The sequence below is a fragment of the Balaenoptera physalus genome (assembly GCF_965194825.1).
Source record: "Balaenoptera physalus genome assembly, chromosome: 20".
Lineage (NCBI taxonomy): Eukaryota > Metazoa > Chordata > Mammalia > Artiodactyla > Balaenopteridae > Balaenoptera > Balaenoptera physalus.
Window position 1 is genome coordinate 58,310,590 of NC_138901.1, and position 22,917 is coordinate 58,333,506.

Consider the following 22,917-nt stretch of genomic DNA (forward strand, 5'->3'; position numbering starts at 1 on the left):
GCGGGGACCGGGGCTACTCTTTGTTGTGGTGCGCGGGCTTCTCATTGCGGTGACTGCTCTCTTGTTGCGGAGCACGGGCTCTAGGCACGCGGGCTTCAGTAGTTGCGGCACGCGGGCTCAGTAGTTGTGGCTTGCAGGCTCTAGAGCGCAGGCTTAGTAGTTGTGGCACATGGGCTTAGCTGCTCCGTGGCATGTGGGATCTTCCCGGACCAGGGCTCGAACCCGTGTCCCCTGCATTGGCAGGTGGATTCTTAACCACTGTGCCACCAGGGAAGCCCTAAAATTAGTTTTAATTCAATATATATTATAATGTAATCCAACAATGTAATTCTGCTGTTAAAAAAAAAAAGTGGTCATTTATGTAATTAGGGAGAAGAACGGGAGAAATAATGATCCTAGTATACCCTTCATGTTCCCCGGATGGGGGTCACATTTTAAGCGTCCAGAGGAGTGGCACCAGGATGTTGATGGACTTGGGAAATTTGTTCTACAAGTAACTGTTGAGAAATCAGGGCTGTATATTCCAAAAAAATAGATGACTAATGGAAAGTGTATTGTCCTCAGATATTTGAACGTCCATCCCATGGAGAATATTGGCTCAAAGTTTCTCCAGAAACAGGAAACAATTGCCCTAGAAAACAGTTGCTCTAGCAAACCGAATGGGGTAGAAGTTGCATAGAGGAAGAGTTAAGTTTGCAATAAGGAAGAGCTTTCTAACAGCTATGGATGTTACTGTCGCCACAGTGAGTTAAATCAGGGTTCTTTGGTTGCAAACAATAGAAATAAAGTCCAGTTAACACATATGCAGGAAAAAAAAAATACTGGCGGTTGGGACGTCTCAGGGAGAGAAGCCTGGGGAAGCAGGCTTGGAAAAATGGAAGAAGCAAGAGATGTCTAGGATCCTAGACAGAAGGAACAACTCAACAGGACACTACCATTGGGATAAATTAGCACCCCCTACCCCTACTTTAAAGGTTTGGCAAAGACCTAGACTTCATGGAGGAAGAGTTGGATGAGCCTGGCTTGGCCAGGGAAAGGCAGGATCTCTTCACTGACAGTCCCTCTAAGATCTCATACAGTGGGTAAGAGATCATTTCAGAGAGACAGGCTGGGGGGGGCAGGGTGGAGAGCACTGCTTCCATAAGAAGAGAGAATGAATCCTAGGGACCACACAACTAATACCAATACATCATTTTACTGGGCTAACCATTTGCTTCATCACTGAAGGACTTTAAGCAGAGCCTGAACGGCCGATGACTGATAACTGTCGGCTGGGGAAGGGGGTGCTGTGGACTAAATGAGTTCTGTGGTCCCTCAGTAACCCAGTCAGCCCAACATTCTATCTCTGAGTCATACTGAGGGCGTTTTGCGGAAACCAGTGGCAGTTTTCATCCAAGAATGTTAAGGACGTACTTCTTAAAACTCCCCACTGTCCTCTTCACCATCTGATATGGTTCCATTACCCATGAGTTAAACAAACCTTTTGTGAACCCAAATATTTTGTTATACTCTACCTCTTCTGGGTACTTAATTGGTCCATCAGCTTATGAAGTCCAAAAGATCATTGCCATATAAATGAGTACTTCTGTTTCTCGGTCCTCAAATTCTGCCTCTAGGCATTCATAGGTATCTGTTATTGTCATGTTTTGAGGTTTAGTGAACAAGTTTATGTTTGCCCTCAAAACTCATTTTATCTTTTTTTTTTTTTTTTTGGAGGGGCCACGGTGCAGCTTGTGGGGTCTTAGTTTCCTGACCAGGAATTGAACCTGGGCCCCAGCAGTGAAAGCACCATGTCCTAACCACTGAACTGCCAGGAAAGTCCCAAAACTCCTTTTATTTTAAAATTGGCAATTTTAGAATTTGCCCTGCTGCTCTCCCCAGATTTATTAGCCCGTGGAATGATCTTTTATGGGACCTAGTGGAGCAAATGATTATGGGTAGAGGGACTCCATGTTTTCTTTACAGGGGAGAGGTTTTCCTTCTACTGATCAGAGCGTCATGTAGTTAGAAGGAAACTTGCATGGAAGGAAAGAAGCTGAGAATAAGGAGCCCAAAGGAGAAAAGAACCAACGTGACATCCCCCTTCCACGCCAGGCATCATGCTAGGCACTTGTGTAGTCAGGATTCCTAGTTATAAGCACAGAAAATGACTGACACAGATTAAAGCAGGAAAAACATTATTTTGAGGCTACTGGGTCATTCACAGAATTCTCAGAAAGAGCAAATAGGCAGGAACGAAGCAGGGCTTTGCAGTCAAAGAACAGCAAAAATCGTGCCACAGAACTGGTTCAGGAAAATAAAAAACAAAACCTGCTGCCAGCACCACTAAATTCCAGCGATCAGAGGCTGCACTGCTGAACCCTCTGGCCTGGCACCATTACTACTTACATACTACTGTCCCCCAACTCCACCCCATTCCTCTTTTCTAGCTTCAGTTCCCCTCCCTCCGCTCATTCAAAGCATAGGAGCCTGTGCATCTGATTGACAGAGTCTAGGTCACCAGCCATGCTTGAGCTTCACGGGAGCTGGGAGAGGAAGATCCAGAATGTTCTACGTATCTAGTTACTGCAGGACTCTGCCTCTCATTTGGACAGCCAAAAAACACCAAAGTCCACTTTAGCACTTGACATATTTTCCTTTCTTTCTCTCTCTTTCTTTCTTTCTTGATTGAAGTATAGTTGATTTACAATGTCATGTTAGTTTCAGGTGTATAGCACAGTGATTCAGTTATAATATATATACATATATATCTTTTTCAGATTCTTTTCCCTTATAGGTTATTATAGAATATTGAGTACAGTTCCTTGTACTATACGGTAGGTCCTTGTTGGTTATCTATTTTATATATAGTAGTGTGTATACGTTAATCCCAACCTCCTAATTTATCCCTCCCCCGGCCCTTTCCTCTTTGGTAACCATAAGTTTGTTTTCTATGAGCACTTCACATATCTTTCTAATCCAGTTTTCTTAGCAATCCCATGAGCAAGTACTTCCCCCGTTTTATAGATGAATAAGTTGAGGTTCAGAGAGGTTCAGTAACTCGTCTGAGGTCATAGAGTCACTGAGTGACCTAACTAGGGCTTGAACCTGGGTCCCCTCCTTTATCTATTATACCATGGTGTCTCTTATATGCCAGGACTATGTTTAGCCCTTGACACAACAACCCTACAAGCTAGGCATTATTATACCCATTTCACAGATGAGGAAATAAAAGTTGACTTGAGGGTCTCAGCTCATAAGTTATGGGAAGCAGGTGGCATGACTTCAGAGTCAGTCCTTCCACTGCTGCGCTGTACTGATTCTTGGGGAAAGAGAGAAGTGGAGTGTCCTTCTTTCTCATGCTTTCAGTCTTTTTCGGGCAGGCCTTGGTGTAGGAAACATGCCAAGTCACCACCCAGACACCCATCTCAGGCAATAGGACACTAATCCCACTGTCACCTAAGATTGGAAGCTCGGAGCATTCTCAACTCCTGGTTTCTCACTCCACATATGATGAGTTGCCAAGTTCTTTTTCACATGCAAGGTGTGTCTTCAATTTCTCCTCCTCCTCCATGCCCATAGCCACCTCTCTGGTCCAGGTGTCTGGTCCAGTAATCTTGCACTGTCCCCTCAATGGGTCTCCCTGTCTTCAGTCTCCCCTTGGAGCCCACCTGCAAGCTGGCAGCCAGGGTCTCTGTGGTGGGCATCATGGTGGATGCTCCAGTGTCATTGCAGCTCAGATGATCGGTCCAAGCCAGGCACAGCACAGGCCTCTCTCCTCTGACAGGGCCGTGTGGCCCAGTGAGGCGTGGGGAGGGGTGCCGCCTGGGAGGATGCTGGAGGATTTGTTTGCGCCTGAATGTGTTACTGGAACGGCCACTTTGCAGCCACCCCGGAATAAGGCAATAACTAGAGTTTGCAAGGTGGAGACATGGAAAGGTCATGGGCCTTTGGGGGGCTGATTGTACCATGCCTATAGCCCACCTATCCTTGAATTTCCAGTTAGGTGAGATAATAAATGTCCTTATTGTTTAAGCTAGTTTTCATTGGGGTTCTGTTATTCGCATCGGAAAGCATTGTCAGTCGTTTAGCCGGAATACAAATCTAATCATTTCCCTTCTCTGTGGGTTTTTTTAAAATAAATTTATTTATTTTATTTATTTATTTTTGGCCGTGTTGGGCCTTTGTTGCTGCGCACGGGCTTTCTATAATTGCAGCGAGCGGGGGCTACTCTTCGCTGTGGTGCGCGGGCTTCTCACTGCGGTGGCTTCTCTTGTTGCAGAGCACAGGCTCTAGGCACGTGGGCTTCAGTAGTTGTGGCTCGTGGGCTCTAGAGCGCAGGCTCAGTAGTTGTGGTGCATGGGCTTAGTTGCTCCGCGGCATGTGGGATCTCCCCGGACCAGGGCTCGAACCCATGTCCCCTGCATTGGCAGGCGGATTCTTAACCACTGCGCCACCGGGGAAGCCCTTTTCTGTGGTTTTTGCATTGTCTTTGGAATCAAGTTCATGTTCCTTAACACGGTTCACAAAGTCCTTAGGTTGTGATCAGATCATCCTGCTTCCTCTTCCCAAACGCACCTGGCACTTCTACTCTGTTTCTTCCCTAGAATGTTCTTTTCCTTTTTCTCTACTTTTTCTCTTCTTTTTCTTTTTCATCTACTGGACTTCTGTTCACCTCCCAGGGTCAGCTCAAGTGACAGCTCTTCTTTAAAGTTTTTCTTAATGCCCCAGGCAGAATTAAGGAACCTTTCAAGTGTCTCCGAGCACTTTGTGTCTATATAATGGAGCTTTCTGCAGCCTCACACACAATCATAGGCACTTATGTTTCTGCTCCTTTGCTAAAGTAAGAATTCCTTGAAGCCTGGGACTATGTTCCATCCACCTTGTCGCTCCGGTACCTTGCGTAGGACCTAATGATTCTATAAGTACTAATGAAATGTTTGTTGAATACATGCTTATTCATTCAGCTTGTAGATAACTTAACATATGGCTATTAACTCTTTATTATTTTTATGAGAAATAAAGCCATATTATCATCAATAATAATGTCTTTGGGACTTTGCAGTTTAAGAAGCTCTTTAATATACACTGTCTCAATTAATCCTCACAGAATTCCTATAACACCAGTATTATCCCCACTTCATAGACGAAACTGCGCACCCAATCAAAGTATATTTTTTGAGTGCCTACAATTTGCATAATGTTATGCAAAAGGCCAGCTGTGGAGGGAGGTGGCAAAGAAGTAAAAACCATAGTCTCTCTCCTCACAGAGTTTACAGTTTACTTGGGGAGATAAAAAATAGTACAGAATGTTTCAATCACAAGAGACAAGAGCAATGCAATACAACAGTACAGAGATGTTGAAGGCAGTAATTTATTACATAATGAGAGAGGAATACAAGACATAGTTACCATAAGAATTGAGATAACACTGTGGGCTTATGGTGGAGGTCCACGGTGCATCTTCCAAAAGAGGATTGACCCTGGATTTTAAGGGTCAGTGGGATTTCACAAAATGAGAAAGGGGGAAAGGCATTCCCTGTGAAAAGTGAAGGCTAAACAGGGAGAAAGTACATCTCTACAAGGCCAGGAAGAAGAAAAGATAGTGAAAGTCCCACAGAAATGAATGAGTATTTGTTGGATGAATGGATGGCGGTATGGATGGGTGGATAGATAGATATCTAGGTTGGAAAGATAGGTGGATAAGTGGCTGGGTGGCTGGATAAATAGATGAATAGCTGGGTAAATCTGCAAGTTGCAGAGGCTGGCACTCATTTTACTGAGAACATCTCCAAACACAGCAGCGTGATGATGAATTCTATTCTCTTCACAAAGTAACTTGGTTTAGCTTGTCCAGATGAAAGAAAGACATTGTGGATATTCAAAATCACTTGCTGAATTGAAGCATTTGAATGTGGTCAGAGCTACATGGACAGTCCTGGGCTTAGGATGTCATCACACCAGTGTGGCCTTTTAACATTATGTGTGGGTGTGTTTTCTCACAAACACATGTACAGAGACATACACAGAACTTTGTTTGGGGTTTTTCTTTTCCTTTTTACTGCATTATGCCAAACTTCTGTTTTGACTGAATTGTCACTTTCCAACTTCCCATGTGTGGGAGCCCAAAGGCCCATGAGTCAACATAAATGAGACACTTGGACCCATAATAATGGTCATAGCAAGTGTTTACGTAACTTGGGTAAAGGATACAGTTCAGCCAGTTTGGGAAAAGGATGTTCTTGATGGGAAAATGGACTTGGTCCCTCAGTCCCATCCTTACTCCTGACATAATCATGTCCAAGGTCGATGGGCTTTTGTGATCAACTTGAGATGAGAGTTGCCCCCCTCCTCTAGCTTTTGATCCCTAACTACTGATGAAGCCACATTATTTGCATAATATGGTCAAATTTCTGCCTACTCCACAGTATAACCCATCATCTGGCTTCCTGGAATAGAATTTCTGGCTGTGCCCCAGAGCTGGTAGCCATGCATTTGAACACACGGGCTTTTCCTCCAGCAGAGGGGCTTTCCAGCCTAGGGTTTTTCCTAAGACAGGTCTAACTCGGGTCTAAGTCAAAATGTCTGGACTAAGTCTGAAATGTGCCTTTCTTCTCAGTTTTTAAAAATTTCCCAGCCTAAAATGGCTTGAGCAATCTTCATTCAAATGTCTTGTGGTTTCTCTGCGAAGGCTTTTCTGGCAGACAGTGTTGTTTGCCTACACAAGCCATTTCTGGCCCCCTTTTTGCTCTTGCTGCCTCCAATTTCAGAAACAGAATAACCAAGTACAGAATTTCCCAGAGGTAGTCATGTGACCTGATTTGGACCAATGAGAAGAAGAGGAAGTCTACCTGGGACTTCTGGGAAAATTTTTCTCCCTTATATAAGAGACAAGTTGAGATGCTCCTTGATGTCACCTTTCCCTCCTTTTCCGCATCTTGAAGGCATTTATGTTGAGATGTGACTTGAATAGTTAAGGATGTTGGATTGGTGGGTTGAACAAATTCTGCGGATATTTACCGAGTCTCTACTGTGTGCCTGACGCTATCCCAGGTACCAGGGATGTAAGTCTCGGACATGACAGGATGGGTGCCTATCCTCACAGGGTTGACAGTCTGGTCCCTGGGAGGGTAAAGTCAGCATAGAAGAAAAGAAATCGATGGACCAATATTGACTGAAATTGGGCATCAGAAAAGGACTTTCCAGGTCTGAGGAGGGAGAAAGGGTGGACCCTCCCAGAGGGTGCTTCTATTAAAATACCGCAGACAGGCAGGCTGAAGATGAAGGAACCACAGCAGGGAACTTCACAATGCCTACTGGGCAGAGATCAATCTTCACCATGAAAGGGAGGACGAAAGAGGGGAGAGCAAAGCAGGAAAAGCAATAGGGGTCTGAGGAGCATGCCTCCAGATGCAGGCAGAGAAAAAGGTGGTTAAAAGAAAAGCCTTAAAACTCTGTCAGGGCAGAAAGAGGAGTCGCTGGTAATGAAAGGGATTCTCACCAGTGCCTGGAAATAGGCTGGCGAGGATTGTACAGACTAAGGCTTGAAAAGGCTTTGTTCTTCTCTGGGACAAGGAAAGCTATTATGGTCCACAGGTACACAGGAAATAAGGAGCTCCGGGGCTTGTGTGTGTGTGTGTGTGAGTGTGAGTGTGTGTATGTGTGTGTGCGTGCCTGTGTGTGTGTGTGTGTGTGTGTGTGTGTGTGTGTGTGAGATTGGGGGTTGGGGGAGCAGTCTCTAACCCCAAATGCAGAATGATGGTCGGTGTCTCTTCTGTACCTTGCACCTGCCTGGGCAGAGGGCTAGAACTGTCCCCGTGGGGACACGATGAAGCCAGGCCCTGGGGTAGGAAGGTTGGGATGTCGCTGTGTGTCCGAGTCACAGCACATGACTTTCTATGAACCAGCACGACCCTGCTGGATTAGCATCAGGGCATGGAGCCCCTGCTTTGGGGCCCCAGAGCCCATCAGGTGGGGTGCGGATGCAACAGGGAGAAGCGGGGACTGACTGCAGCCCGGAGAACCTGCCCCAAGGACCTCTGGGTAAGACAGAGAACCAGTGAATGCAGGACCACAGCTGCCCTGAGGGTGCCCCCATTGTGACCCCGAGCGTTAGGTGGGCCCTACGGTCTGGCTCAAGCCAAGTCTGGAGAGTGACCGGAGGGCTGCAGAGAACACCAGGCTGGGATTTTCTGCCTTCCATCAGAGGAGCCAGGGAGTGAGGTCCAGAAGAGTGTGGGCTCCAGGGTCACCCCCGGGGTCAAATCCAGGCTCCAGGGTGGCTTTAGGCCAATTTTAACCTGTTTCTGCACCTACAAAAGGGACACAGTGGTACCTCTCTCATGGGGCTTAAGGGGGAGTGAAAGCTTAAAAAGTGTGTAGGACATAGAAAGCACTCAATAAATATAACTAATAATATTATTATTATTATTATCATCATCATCACCGTTATTGCCTTTGGGAGTTGTTTGGCAAGGGAAGGGCACACACACTTTGGAATATACCATTTCCCCTTGTTCCTTAGTTTCAAGGGCAACCGACATGTTTCAGTACAGGGTGAAGTCTGAAGACAAACTTTAAAACGAAGTCCCAGACCTCTTAGCTGTCACTTCTCTCCTCTGCCCGGGGAGCGGCAAGGAAGCCTCCCAGGGTGGTGTAACCCTGGCTTAAGAACCGCCGGGAAACCCGCCTGGAAACACACAAGCTCAGTCGTCATTCCTCCCCAGAAGTTCTAATAGCCGATGACATGAACTGAGTGATCTGGACCTCAGCTGCTCCTGCCGCCCAAGGTTGGACTTTATTAAGGAGACGTGGTAATAGTTCCCCGGGCACCCCACCGCTGCCCCCCCCCCCACACACAGCCTTCTAGACTCTGCCCAGGGCAGCCCTCGCCCTTCCTCTGCTCTCTGCTCAGTTTCTCCTTGACCCTCCGGGTGCACGGGGTGGGGGGGTATGATTTATATGCATAACATTTGAAAACAGAATTGTGGCAGCTTTTGTTAGATGCCAGGGGTCTTATGAAGGGCACAGAGGCCAAAGAGGAAAAAACAAAAGGAAATATTCTGGGAATTCCCAGTTAGTTCTTAGCACCAGTAGGAATCTTAAGTCACTCGGAAGCTTTTCTCTGCGTCTCAGTCGCCCCCCACCTACACCCCACCTTCCTCCTAACACTTTCAGGAGCTTTGTGAGTGAGTGCCTGGGGCCAATTTGAGTCTGTATATATGTACCACATCTTCTTTATCCGTTCTCCTGTCGATGGGCATTTAGGTTGCTTCCATGACCTGGCTACTGTAAATAGTGCTGCAATGAACATTGGGGTGCATGTGTCTTTTTGAATTATGGTTTTCTCTGGGTATATGCCCAGTAGTGGGATTGCTGGGTCATATGGTAATTCTATTTTTAGTTTGTTAAGGAACCTCCATACTGTTCTCCATAGTGGCTGTATCAATTTACATTCCCACCAACAGAGCAAGAGGGTTCCCTTTTCTCCACACCCTCTCCAGCATTTGCTGTTTGTAGATTTTCTGATGATGCCCATTCTAACTGGTGTGAGGTGATACCTCATTGTAGTTTTGATTTGCATTTCTCTAATAATTAGTGATGTTGAGCATCTTTTCATGTGCTTCTTGGCCATCTGTATGTCTTCTTTGGAGAAATGTCTATTTAGTTCTTCTGCCCATTTTTGGACTGGGTTGTTTGTTTTTTTTAATATTGAGCTGCATGAGCTGTTTATATATTTCAGAGATTAATCCTTTGTCCATTGATTCGCTTGCAAATATTTTCTCCCATTCTGAGGGTTGTCTTTTCGTCTTGTTTATGGTTTCCTTTGCTGTGCAAAAGCTTTGAAGTTTCATTAGGTCCCATTTGTTTATTTTTGTTTTTATTTCCATTACTCTAGGAGGTGGATCAGAAAAGATCTTGCTGTGATTTATGTCAAAGAGTGTTCTTCCTGTGTTTTCCTCTAAGAGTTTTATAGTGTCCGGTCTTACATTTAGGTCTTGAATCCATTTTGAGTTTATTTTTGTGTATGGTGTTAGGGAGTGTTCTAATTTCATTCTTTTACATGTAGCTGTCCAGTTTTCCCAGCACCACTTATTGAAGAGACTGTCTTTTCTCCATTGTATATCCTTGCTTCCTTTGTCATAGATTAGTTGACCATAGGTGCGTGGGTTAATCTCTGGGCTTTCTATCTTGTTCCATTGATCTATGTTTCTGTTTTTTGTGCCAGTACCATATTGTCTTGATTACTGTAGCTTTGTAGTATAGTCCAAAGTCAGGGAGTCTGATTCCTCCAGCTCCGCTTTTTTCCCTCAAGATTGCTTTGGCTATTCGGAGTCCTTTGTGTCTCCATACAGATTTTAAGATTTTTTGTTCTAGTTCCATAAAAAATGCCATTGGTAATTTGATAGGGATTGCATTGAATCTGTAGATTGCTTTGGGTAGTATAGTCATTTTCACAATATTGATTCTTCCGATCCAAGAGAACATGGTATATCTCTCCATCTGTTGGTATCATCTTTAATTTCTTTCATCAGTGTCTTATAGTTTTCTGCATACAGGTCTTTTGTCTCCCTAGGTAGGTTTATTCCTAGGTATTTTATTCTTTTTGTTGCAGTGGTAAATGGGAGTGTTTCCTTAAATTCTCTTTCAGATTTTTCATCATTAGTGTATAGGAATGCAAGAGAACTCTGTGCATTAATTTTGTATCCTGCAACTTTACCAAATTCATTGATTAGCTCTAGTAGTTTTCTGGTGGCATCTTTAGGACTCTCTATGTATAGTATCATGTCATCTGCAAACAGTGACAGTTTTACTTCTTCTTTTCCAATTTGTATTCCTTTTATTTCTTTTTCTTCTCTGATTACCGTGGCTAGGACTTCCAAAACTATGTTGAATAATAGTGGTGAGAGTGGACATCCTTGTCTCGTTCCTGATCTTAGAAGAAATGCTTTCAGTTTTTCACCGTTGAGAATGATGTTTGCTGTGGGTTTGTCATATATGGCCTTTATTATGTTGAGGTAGGTTCCCTCTGTGCCCATGTTCTGGAGGGCTTTTATCATAAATGGGTGTTGAATTTTGTCAAAAGCTTTTTCTGCATCTATTGAGATGATTATATGGTTTTTATTCTTCAATTTGTTAATATGCTGTATCACATTGATTGATTTGCATATATTGAAGAATCCTTGCATCTCTGGGATAAATCCCGGTTGATCATGGCTTATCAGTTTTGTTTATCTTCTCAAAGAACCAGCTTTTAGTTTTATTGATCTTTGCTATTGTTTTCTTTGTTTCTATTTCATTTATTTCCGCTTGATCTTTATGATTTCTTTCCTTCTGCTAACTTTGGGTTTTGTTTGTTCTTCTTTCTCTAGTTCCTCTAGGTGTAAGGTTAGATTGTTTATTTGAGATTTTTCTTATTTCTTGAGGTAGGCTTGTATAGCTATAAACTTCCCTCTTAGAACTGCTTTTGCTGCATCCCGTAGGTTTTGGATCATCATGTTTTCATTGTCATTTGTCTCTAGGTATTTCTTGATTTCCTCTTTGATTTCTTCAGTGATCTCTTGGTTATTTAGTAACGTATTGTTTAGCCTCCATGTGTTTGTGTTTTTTACGTTTTTTTCCCTGTAATTGATTTCTAATCTCATAGCGTTGTGGTCAGAAAAGATGCTTGATATGATTTCAGTTTTCTTAAATTTAGTGAGGGTTGATTTGTGAGCCAAGATGTGATCTATCCTAGAGAATATTCCATGCGCACTTGAGAAGAAAGTGTAATCTGCTGTTTTTGGATGGAATGTCCTATAAATATCAATTAAATCTATCTGGTCTATTGTGTCATTTAAAGCTTCTGTTTCCTTATTTATTTTCATTTTGGATGATCTGTCCATTGGTGTAAGTGAGGTGTTAAAGTCCCCCACTATTTTTGTGTTACTCTTGATTGCCTCTTTTATAGCTGTTAGCAGTTGCCTTATGTATTGAAGCGCTCCTATGTTGGGTGCATATATATTTATAATTGTTATATCTTCTTCTTGGATTGATCCCTTGATCATTATATAGTGTCCTTCCTTGTCTCTTGTAACATTCTTTATTTTAAAGTCCATTTTATCTGATATGAGTATTGCTACTCCAGCTTTCTTTTGATTTCCATTTGCATGGAGTATCTTTTTCCATCCTCTCACTTTCAGTCTGAGTGTGTCCCTAGGTCTGAAGTGGGTCTCTTGTAGACAGCATATATATGGGTCTTGTTTTTGTATCCATTCAGCAAGCCTATGTCTTTTGGTTGGAGCATTTAATCCATTCACGTTTAAGGTAATTATGAATATGTATGTTCCTATGACCATTTTCTTAATTGTTTTGGGTTTGTTTTTGTAGGTCCTTTTCTTCTCTTGTGTTTCCCACTTAGAGAAGTTCCTTTAGCATTTGTTGTAGAGCTGGTTTAGTGGTGCTGAATTCTCTTAGCTTTTGCTTGTCTGTAAAGCTTTTGATTTCTCCATCGAATCTGAATGAGATCCTTGCCGGGTAGAGTAATCTTGGTTGTAGGTTCTTCCTTTTCATCACTTTAAGTATATCATGCCATTCCCTTCTGGCTTGTAGAGTTTCTGCTGAGAAATCAGCTGTTAACCTTATGGGAGTTCCCTTGTACGTTATTTGTCATTTTTCCCTTGCTGCTTTCAGTAATTTTTCTTTGTCTCTAATTTTTGCCAATTTGATTACTATGTGTCTCGGTGTGTTTCTCCTTGGGTTTGTCCTGTATGGGACTCTCTGCGCTTCCTGGACTTGGGTGGCTATTTCCTTTCCCATGTTAGGGAAGTTTTCGACTATAATCTCTTCAAATATTTTCTCTGGTCCTTTCTCTCTCTCTTCTCCTTTTGGGACCCCTATAATGCGAATGTTGTTGTGTTTGATATTGTCCCAGAAGTCTCTTAGGCTGTCTTCATTTTTTTTCATTCTTTTTTCTTTATTCTGTTCCGCAGCAGTGAATTCCACCATTCTGTCTTCCAGGTCACTTATCCGTTCTTCTGCCTCAGTTATTCTGCTATTGATTCCTTCTAGTGTAGTTTTCATTTCAGTTATTGTATTGTTCATCTCTGTTTGTTTGTTCTTTAATTCTTCTAGGTCTTTGTTAATCATTTCTTGCATCTTCTCGATCTTTGCCTCCATTCTTTTTCCGAGGTCCTGGATCATCTTCACTATCATTATTCTGAATTCTTTTTCTGGAAGGTTGCCTATCTCCACTTCATTTAGTTGTTTTTCTGGGGTTCTATCTTGTTCCTTCATCTGGTACATAGTCCTCTGCCTTTTCATCTTGTCTATCTTTCTGTGAATGTGGTTTTTGTTCCACAGGCTGCAGGATTGTAGTTCTTCTTGCTTCTGCTGTCTGCCCTCTAAACTACTTCTTTTTAAAGAAATCCATCCTTTCCTATGCCCCTCGGGTCCCTTTTGGTAGAGCAAGCAAATCTTTTCCCCTTGTTTTTCTTCTTCAAGAATACATTGGTGATTCTTGATCTTTTGCATTTCCTTATAAAATGGATTAACTTGTTAACTTCTGGCAAAGGAAGGGGGGTGGGAGAGGAAGGGTATGAGGGAGGAAGGAAGAAAGAAGGAAGGCTATAGAAATGTTTACTTTGGATTGTACTGAGTCTATAAATCGATTTGGGAGGAAATGATACCTTTATTCTATGGAGTCTTCTAATCAGTTAACATGCTGTATCTTTGTTTTGGGGTTTTTTTTAGTAGTTCTTAATGATCTAAGGTCTAATAGTTCTATAATTTTCTCTGTAGAGGTCTTGTATGTGCTTTGTTTTATTTGCTGCTAGGAAATTGATTTTTAAATTTCAATTATAAATAGGATAATTAAAAAATCATTTTCTGGGGCTTCCCTGGTGGCGCAGTGGTTGAGAATCTGCCTGCCAATGCAGGGGACACGGGTTTGAGCCCTGGTCTGGGAAGATCCCACATGCCGCGGAGCAACTAGGCCCGTGAGCCACAATTACTGAGCCTGCGCGTCTGGAGCCTGTGCTCCGCAACAAGAGAGGCCGCGACAGTGAGAGGCCCGCGCACCGCGATGAAGAGTGGCCCCCACTCGCCGCAACTGGAGAAAGCCCTCGGACAGAAACGAAGACCCAACACAGCCATAAATAAATAAATAAATAAATTAATTAATTAAAAAAAAATCATTTTCTACCTGTTTGGTGCTGGAATATACAAGTATAATTTACTTTTGCATTTTTATTTTTAAATTTTTATAAATAAACTTTTAATTTTGGATTAATTTTGGATTTAGAGAAAGGTTGCAAGGATAGTACAGAATTCCTGTATACCCCTCATCCAGTTTTCCCTAATTTTTTTTTTGGGGGGGCACACCATGTGGCATGCAGGATCTTCATTCCCCAAACAGGGATGGAACCCTCGCCCCCTGCAATGGAAGTATCTTAACCACTGGACCTCCAGGGAAGTCCCTACATGTCTTATTCTTGATCTCAAAGGAAAAGCTTTCAACATTTTACCGTTTTACCATTAAGTCTGATGTTTTTTTTACAAGCATAGATTTACAAGCATGTATAAAAACTCGTACAATCATGGGCATTCCCTTTTATTTATAGTTTAAGAAGAAGCATTTAAAAAAAGGTAAATGGAGGGTCACTAGTAATAGCACATGCTTAACATGGTAGATGGGTGTTGAATGTTTATCAAACACTTTTCTTTTTCTGCACCTGTTTCAGGGAAAAGTGGTGGGGTGCAAGAGGATGATCACGTCCCAGGTCTCCGGTGAGTCCCTGGGATGGGCTGCCAGTGTGGGTTCTTGGCTTCCAGTAGGAAAGAATTCAAGAGTGAACCATAGTAAAGTGAAAGCAGGTTTATTCAGGGAGATACACACTCCATAGACAGAGTGTGGGCCATCTCAGAAGGCGAGAGGCCCCAGGGTACGAGGTTGTTAGTTTTTATGGGCTCGATAATTTCATAGGCTAATGAGTGGGAGGATTTCATAGGCTAATGAGTGGGAAGATTATTCCAACTATTTTGGGAAAGGGGTAGAGATTTCCAGGAATTGGGTCACTGCCCACTTTTTGGCCTTTTGTGGTCAGCCTCGGAACTGTCATGGCGCTGGTGGGTATGTCATTTAGCATGCTGTTGTATTACAATGAGTATATAATGAGGCGCAAGGTCCACTGGAAGTCAAATTGTTCGCTATCTTGGTCCTAGTAGGTTCTAACCAGTTTATGTCTGTCCTCCATGGCTGTCATTCTTTTAACGGTTGTGCCCTGCCCCCTTCCTGTCCCACATGCATTGAAACGATCATATGATTTTTCTCCTTTAATCTGTGTATGTAGAGTGTTAACACTAATTGATTTTATAATGTTCCATCAAATTTACAATCCTGGAATAAACCCAGGATATACTATCTTATCCCAGGATATACTATCTTTCTTATATGTTGCTGGATTCAGTTTGCTAATATATGTTTTAGAATTTTTTGCATTGGTGTTCATGTTCATGATCGAGATTAACCTATAATTTTTGTTTTGATATCAAAGTTTATACACTGACTTCATAAAATGAGCTGGTGTGTGTGTGTGTGTGTGTGTGTGTGTGTGTTTGTGTGTTTTCCTCTTAAAGGGTTTGGGTAAGTTTGGAATTATTTCTTCCTTAAATATTTCACTCCCATGAGTGTCTACGGCCAAGAAATACAGGATCCTGCCCTGAGTGTCTCACAACCATTTTGCTGTATGTTTCTCTCCAGAGCCCTGGAGCGCCCCTCGTGGGTTACACTGACCCTTTACAGCCAGGAGGAGAGCATGTGTAGCTCATCCTCTCTGGGCTTTGCAACACTGGAGGCAATGGGCTGATCGCAGGTCATTTACACCAGTCGTTCCTTAGGCTGAAGATATGTGATGGTTGGGGGAGGTGCCCCCATGGGTGTGTTTTTGGGGGTGGGGAGGAGATGGGGGATTACAGAAAGCTAAGGTGTAGAGCCCCAGGCACCCAGTGCAGCAGGGAAATTCACCTTGACTCCAAAGCTGTTCCTTGGAGGTTTGTCCAGAAGCAGCAGAATCAGTGTAGAAGCATGGACGACAGACAGTCGTCCACGCTCTCCAGCGCCGCTTCCTCCCTCTAACCCTCTCTTCTCCCGCTGGCGAAGGCATTCTCAGCATCATCTTCCTTGATGGGAAAACCTCCAGGGGCATTTGTGTGGAAGGACAGGGTGTGACACCGGTGGGGAGGCTGGCGGGACACATTCCAGGAAAGGAAGCATGTGACACCAGTGGGGAGGCTGGCGGGGCACGTTCCAGGAAAGGAAGCAAGAGAGAAGGGTTCTTTTTGCCTCTTCCTGTCCTGCATCCTGGGGAGGTTTGCTGTCCTGGAGGCAGGTTGAGGTTGTGCTGGCGGAGGAGTAGAAGGAGAATCTACTTTCCTTTCCAAAGCTCTGTCCTCAACAGACCCCTCAAGGTTTAGCTAAAGTCCTATGCTAGCCGTTCTCAAAAGCCTTGTTCTCTGGACCTTTCTTAAAAATTAATTAATTAATTAATTTTTGGTTGCATTGGGTCTTTGTTGCTGCGCGTGGGCTTTCTCTAGTTGCGGCGAGCGGCAGCTACTCTTCGTTGCGGTGCACAGGCTTCTCATTGCGGTGGCTTCTTTTGTTGTGGAGCACAGGCTCTAGGTGCATGGACTTCAGTAGTTGTGGCACGTGGGCTCAGTAGTTGTGGCTCGTGGGCTCTAGAGTGCAGGCTCAGTAGTTGTGGCGCACGGGCTTAGTTGCTCCGTGGCATGTGGGATCTTCCCAGACCAGGGCTCGAACCCGTGTCGCCTGCATTGGCAGGTGGATTCTTAACCACTGTGCCACCAGGGACGTCCCTGGACCTTTTTTTATACTTTAAAAAATTATTGAGGACCCCAAAGGGCTTTTGTCTATGTGGATCCTATCTAGGGTTATTTACTGTGCTAGAAAATAAAACTGAGGCATTTAAAAATATTTAATTCATCTAAAATAACAATTAACCCATTAACAACAGTCACCCCTGTAGGGTCTGAGGCTCACTGTGGTTGAGCACTTTAGTCCAGAGCCTGACCCCCAGTGAAAGGAGAACCTCATCTCTGGGGAAGAAAGGATGAGAAATCTGCATGGCCAGTGAAGTGAGCTGGCTAGAATTCATGAAAGAAGAGGTCCCAGTTTCTTTAAGGTAGGAGGGGTCTTAAAACCAGCAGACCAAACTCCCACCCAGGCTCCATGTGAGCCACCAGGTGATGTGGACCTGTTCTGCCACTTGACCTTGGACAAGTCAGTTTCCTCATCTCTAGAATAGAAATGGTAATGTACCAACTTGGCCCACAAGGCTACTGTGAGGTCCAAGAGAAGTAAGGAATGTTAAAGCGTTTTGTAAAGAGTGAGGCTCACCTGTTTCTGCGCTACACAGCATTGTTAGAACTTTCTTCTTTCTCTTAAACGAGAAGATGGGTCCTGTAACTCTTTCCCACTGGTCGGGACCTGTCTTCTCACTATGTGATCCCAGGACCAGCAGCGTCAGCACCGTCTGGGGGTGTGTTAGAAATGCAGATGCCCAGGCCTCACCCCAGAGCTAATGAACCAGAAGTGCTGGGGATGGGGCTCAGCTGGCTGCACTCTAACAAGCCCTCCTGGTGATGCTGAGCCCTGCCGGGCAGGACGAGTCCTCCACTCACACCAGATGCAACTCATCGCCCCGGTTCTGCAGCACCAACGATGGTCGGGGTGTGGTCCGCGGATCAGGAGATTGGATACCACTGCAGTCGTCACATGGCTTTAAAAGCCTCCAAACACTCTCGATTTCTGTACTTATCCTGCGGGAGACCGTTAACAAACAGTTCAGAGGTGGGCACTGGCCTCTGAACCACAACGTGAGTAGAATCGCTCCAGATCTGTGCTTCTCAAATTGAATGTGCTCACAGATCACCTGGAGATCCTGTTCAGGGGCACATTTGGATTCACTGCATGTGGGAGGGCCTGGGATTCTGCATTTCTGAGCGCCCAGGGGATGCTTCTGTGACTAAGTTGACGCTTTTATGACCCTCTCTACAAAGATCCCTCATGCCCACCACCCGGAAGCCCCCTCCTCCATCTCTCAGGACCCCCCCAAAGCCAGCCTTCAGCCAGGGCTTTGTTTCAGAAGATCCTTGTAAAATGCATTTGCTGGGAAGGAGCAGAATTGAGTCAGTCTCATGTCCTAACATCTCAGCCAGGATTCATCTATCAAATTAGGGAATAGGTTGCCCAGCCCCGAGGGCATAAAACTCACAGGTAGATAACTTTAAAAAATTATACACAGCTTTACAGAGAAATGAAACCTCAAAGAGATGAGAAACTCCATTTCATCACCCTGATTGTGGGCTTGTCTGACACAGGGCTATCATCAGCATGTATATATTAACTTAAGCTTCTTTCATTTAACTTCTTTTAGTAAATATGTTAATATCTACATCTTCATGTAGTCAAACGCTGTTTGTGCTGTTGCCTTTTAAAGGATACATAACCCTCCAAGTAATCCTAGACTAGCGTGGTGATTGCAAGCTCGGGCCCTACCACTTACTAGCTGTGTGACATTAAGGAAATTCTTAACCTCTCTGAGCCACACTTGTAATATGAGGAGAAAATAGGAGCCACTAGCAGAGAAGTTTTGTAACTATTAAATGAGATGATGCATGTCAAGTTCTTAAAACAGCGTCTAGCACATAAAAAGTGCTCAATTAATGTCAGCTACTGTTATAACTATTACCATAAGGTATTCAGGGAGCCCTCGATTACTAAGCATTTTAGGTTATTTGCAATTATTTTATTATTGTGAAAATGCTGTTATGAATGTTCATCCTTTCCAGCAACCTCTATGGACCGCCTCAGCTGCTCTAGAGGATTCTAAGATGATGAAGACGGTGCTGGCCCTTGAAGAGATGGCAGTTTAGTGATGCTGAGAAACCAGGAAGTGGACGATTACAAGAATCCAAGGGGCCAGAGAGGGATGCGAGAGGGCAAGTGGGGCAGGTGAGAGTCAGGAGCTGCTCGGTGGAGCTCTGGAGGTTTGAGATGAACTTGTAATACCTTTGGGAGGAAGGCACTTCTAAGGCTTGTTATTTATTTCCCCACTTTGTTCCCAGAGCTTAGAACGGCTCCTGGCATGTCATAGGCGCTCCGTCAATCCACTGTTGGCCGGAGGCTTTGTCTGCTTGCTCTCCAGAAGGAGCAATGCCCCGGCAGTGCCACCAGCCTGCTGTGGGCTGGCCCTGGGTCCAGATCCCAGCCGTGTCCTGATCTGGGTCCAGATGTTTTGTCTGGCTCCACCCGGACCTCTCCCTCCTGACTCGTGAGACAGGAAGCTCCTGGCCTTGGGGCAGTGCCTCTGAGCTCTGGGCTTTTCCTTCTCCCGCCAGCAGTGAGAGGCCTGACGTGGAATTCAGGTCAGTGGTGGGGGAGGAAATGATGTGATGTTATGAGAAGTTGCACGCTAGCAGAGTGTTGAAGGACGAGGGGTGTCTGCCGTGCCAGCTGGGTCCACAGTGAGTGAAGAGAGATCCTATACATACCCTATGACTGAGAAACTTGTGTCAGCAGTGGTGCCTCTTTGGTGGGAAAGAGATAAGTAAGGAAGAAAGGAAAATGCCAGCTGGCATTTTAGAAGCGCACTCTGTGCCAGGGGGTTTACAGCTGTCATATGGATTTGTCCACACAGTGACCCTGTGGGCAGGCAGCCCAGTTCCAAAAGCAGAAAGCAGACTCAGCAGAGCCCATGGCCGTGTGCTCGTGAGCCCTCGTAATGAAGAGTTGGTGCCCTTTTTCCCCCGACACTGCTTCTGGGAATAGGAGTGTGACCTAGTAGGAGGAATAGGAAACACCCCTCCTGACTCTGGGTTCATGGGATTTGGGTGCAGCTGGTCCCCCATGACTGAGAACTGACCAGTCAAAGCCTCACATCCTCCTACCATCTCCTGACCAGGGGCCTGACCATCCGGGCAATTACAGCCAATGAAAACCAGCCCTTTGGCTTTTGCAGGAACTCCTGGGAAAGAGAAGCTCTTAGGCTGCTGGAATAAGATGGTAAGGTACAGGATATAAGCCTGGCCATTTTGTAATCACAGAGGGGCAGCCTTCCTGGGAATAAAGTTAATTTAGAGGAAAGCAGAACGGAGAGATGGGAAGAGAAAAATAAGAAATCATCTGAAAACCTAGATCCAACTACACGTCTGTGGGCCCAGTCAGCCTGAAGATTGACTACCCTTGAAATGTTCATTTAGGTGAACCAATAAATCTTCTTTTTTGCCTAGACATTGAAGCTGAACTTCTGTCACAGCTGAATGAGTTCCTATGCCCCAGCCGTGGAATTGGGACTTGGATGGCATGGTCCACATTTCCTTCCCGTCCTCCCCACCTTCCCTACACTCTGCAGGATGCAGTTCTTAGCCCTGAGAAATCCTCTCAATTTGCTGCCTTGAATCAGTTGACCTGGTAGGACTTGTGGGAACATGGAGGGTGGGCTTGGCCCTACATACTCCAGTATCTTTATATACAGAATTGCACATTTGTTTTTACTTGGGTTTCATTGGTTCCACTTAGTGGTGTGCTGGTAAATGTTTAACAAGCTAACAAATAAAAAAGCCCTGCATTGACGTGTTTGCCAGTTTCCGTGGTGTAAATATTTCCACCACCACCAGGTTCAGGATCCCCTGTGACATCACTGAATGCGGAGACAGGAAGAGATGTAAGCAGCCCTCCATTGGAGAGTATTTCTACCACACAGATTTAATAGTCATAAATCATAGATCATGACAGAATGTAGTAAATTAGTTATATGTATTGATTTTTTTTTTTTTTAAGAAATTCACGTTCTTTTATTTATTTATTTATTTATTTTTGGCTGTGTTGGGTCTTCGTTTCTGTGCGAGGGCTTTCTCTAATTGTGGCAAGCGGGGACCACTCTTCATCGCAGTGCGCAGGCCTCTCACCATCGCGGCCTCTCTTGTTGCGGAGCACAGGCTCCAGACGTGCAGGCTCAGCAATTGTGGCTCACGGGCCCAGTTGCTCCGCAGCATGCGGGATCTTCCCAGACCAGGGCTCGAACCCGTGTCCCCTGCATTGGCAGGCAGACTCTCAACCACTGCGCCACCAAGGAAGCCCTGTATTGATTTTTTATTACCTTTGTTTTTAGTATACAGGTCCTCCCTGACTTAACGATGGTTCGACTCACAATTTTTCAACTTTATGAAAGCAGTATGCATTTAGTAGAAACTGTGCTTTGAATTTTGAATTTGGACCTTTTGCCCGGCCTAGCGGAATGCAGTCTGACCCTCTGGTGATGCTGGCGGGGCCGCAGCCACAGCTCCCAGGCAGCAAGGCAGTCACAAGGGGAAACAACTGATACACTAACAGCCATTCTGCACCCAGATGACTACTGTATTTTTCACTTTCAGTACCGTATTCAGTACATTACACGAGACAGTCAACACTTTAGTATCAAATAGGGTTTGTGTTAGATGATTTTGGCCAACTATAGGCTAATGTAAGGGTTCTGACCGCGTTCAAGGGAGGCTGGGCTAAGCTACAGTGTTTGGTAGTTTTGATGTATTAAATGCATTTTTGACTTAACAGTGTTTTCAATTTACAGTGGGTTTACTGGGATGTGACTCCATCGTAAGTCGAGGAAGATCTGTAATTTATCTCATTGCAATATTACAAAATTTAATTTTAGTAATAAGTAAATTATGAAATTTAATTTTAAGAACTGGTTCACAGAACTCCTAAAAATTTTTATAATTGGCTCTTGCGAGCTGGTACGAGCTGGTTCCAGGACACCACCGATGCCACTTAGATCTCAGCAGGAAAGGACTGCTTCTTCCTGGGTTTAAGAGCTATGAGTTTAAATGGAAAAAAGGGACCTGGATGAAATCCTAAAAGCTTGATTTGAGGGGAGGTCTGTGTCAAGCTGAAGTGTGCAGTGAAACTGAGTGGGTCATTAGCGATCCGAATGGGATTTATGACCTGGAGATGTACGCCGGCCGCAGCGAGGTCGTGGTGCTTTGCATGGTCAGCTGGCCCCGCTCCATAGGCGGGCCGTGGAGCAGGGAAATAGATGTGCAGGGTAGGGTGTGTATCAGCCAGGGCTCCGGCAGGAAGCAGGCGACACACTCAGATCAGCATAATGTGTGGGGTGTTTGAGGGAGAGACTCTTTTGGGAGGTGTGGGCAGGTTTAGGGAGGCCACAGGGGTAGGGCAGAGCTCCAGGTGCAAGCGGGGTGAGGGGACCGGTCACTGGAGGTGGACACAGAGAGGGCTGGGGAGTGCGATGCCTGAAGGAAATGGGACCTTTGCCTGCAGGGAGGGATGCAGGGAATAAAGGGCCTCTCTCTCCTCTTCCCCCTCTGCTTTTCTGTCTCAGCTCCCTGTTGGCTGGATCCACCCAAAGGCCAGAGGGCAAGGAAACCCATTGTTTCGACCCCTTCTGGGACAGGAGAAAGGTGGGAGGGGTGTGAAAGTTCCGATGGCAAAGGTCTTGACTTGGGTATCTCACTGTGGAGTGGACGCCCTGATTCTTTGTCTTGGGCCTAGGAAAAGGGCCAAGAGACTCACTTTTGGAAGCTCCACGGGCCATCTTCATCCCAGAGAAACCCGGGGTCTGATCGCCCACCCCTGCTAGGGGCAGAGGGCTGTTTGTGGAGGTCCACTGCCTTCCACTCTGGGGCCAGCACTTCTCTTCCAGCCTGGTGGTTCCTGGGGTGAGGAGAGTGGGGTCTGGGAGAAGACCCTTGGCCATGGTCCCACCCTCTGCTGCCAGGGCCATCACTGGGGCCCACTCTCTGCCTGTCCGGTCCTAGACCTCCATCTCAGATTCTGCAGGGTCCTCTTCTATGGACACTCAGTTGAGGGGGCCCTGGTCTGGGAGCCCCGAGACCTGGGCGTCTGGCTCTGACACTTCATCCTGT

General features: G+C 45.0%; 1 long non-coding RNA gene across 1 annotated transcript in view; it reads left to right on the forward strand.

Moving 5' to 3' along the window:
- Nucleotides 1–22,917, forward strand: part of LOC309650283 — a 490,920-nt gene that overhangs the window by 42,088 nt on the left and 425,915 nt on the right. Inside the window, exons 7-9 of the long non-coding RNA XR_014257498.1 lie at nt 14,700–14,745; nt 18,826–18,988; nt 20,266–20,446. This is a non-coding gene — a long non-coding RNA (uncharacterized lncRNA). The remainder of the gene's footprint in view (nt 1–14,699; nt 14,746–18,825; nt 18,989–20,265; nt 20,447–22,917) is intronic.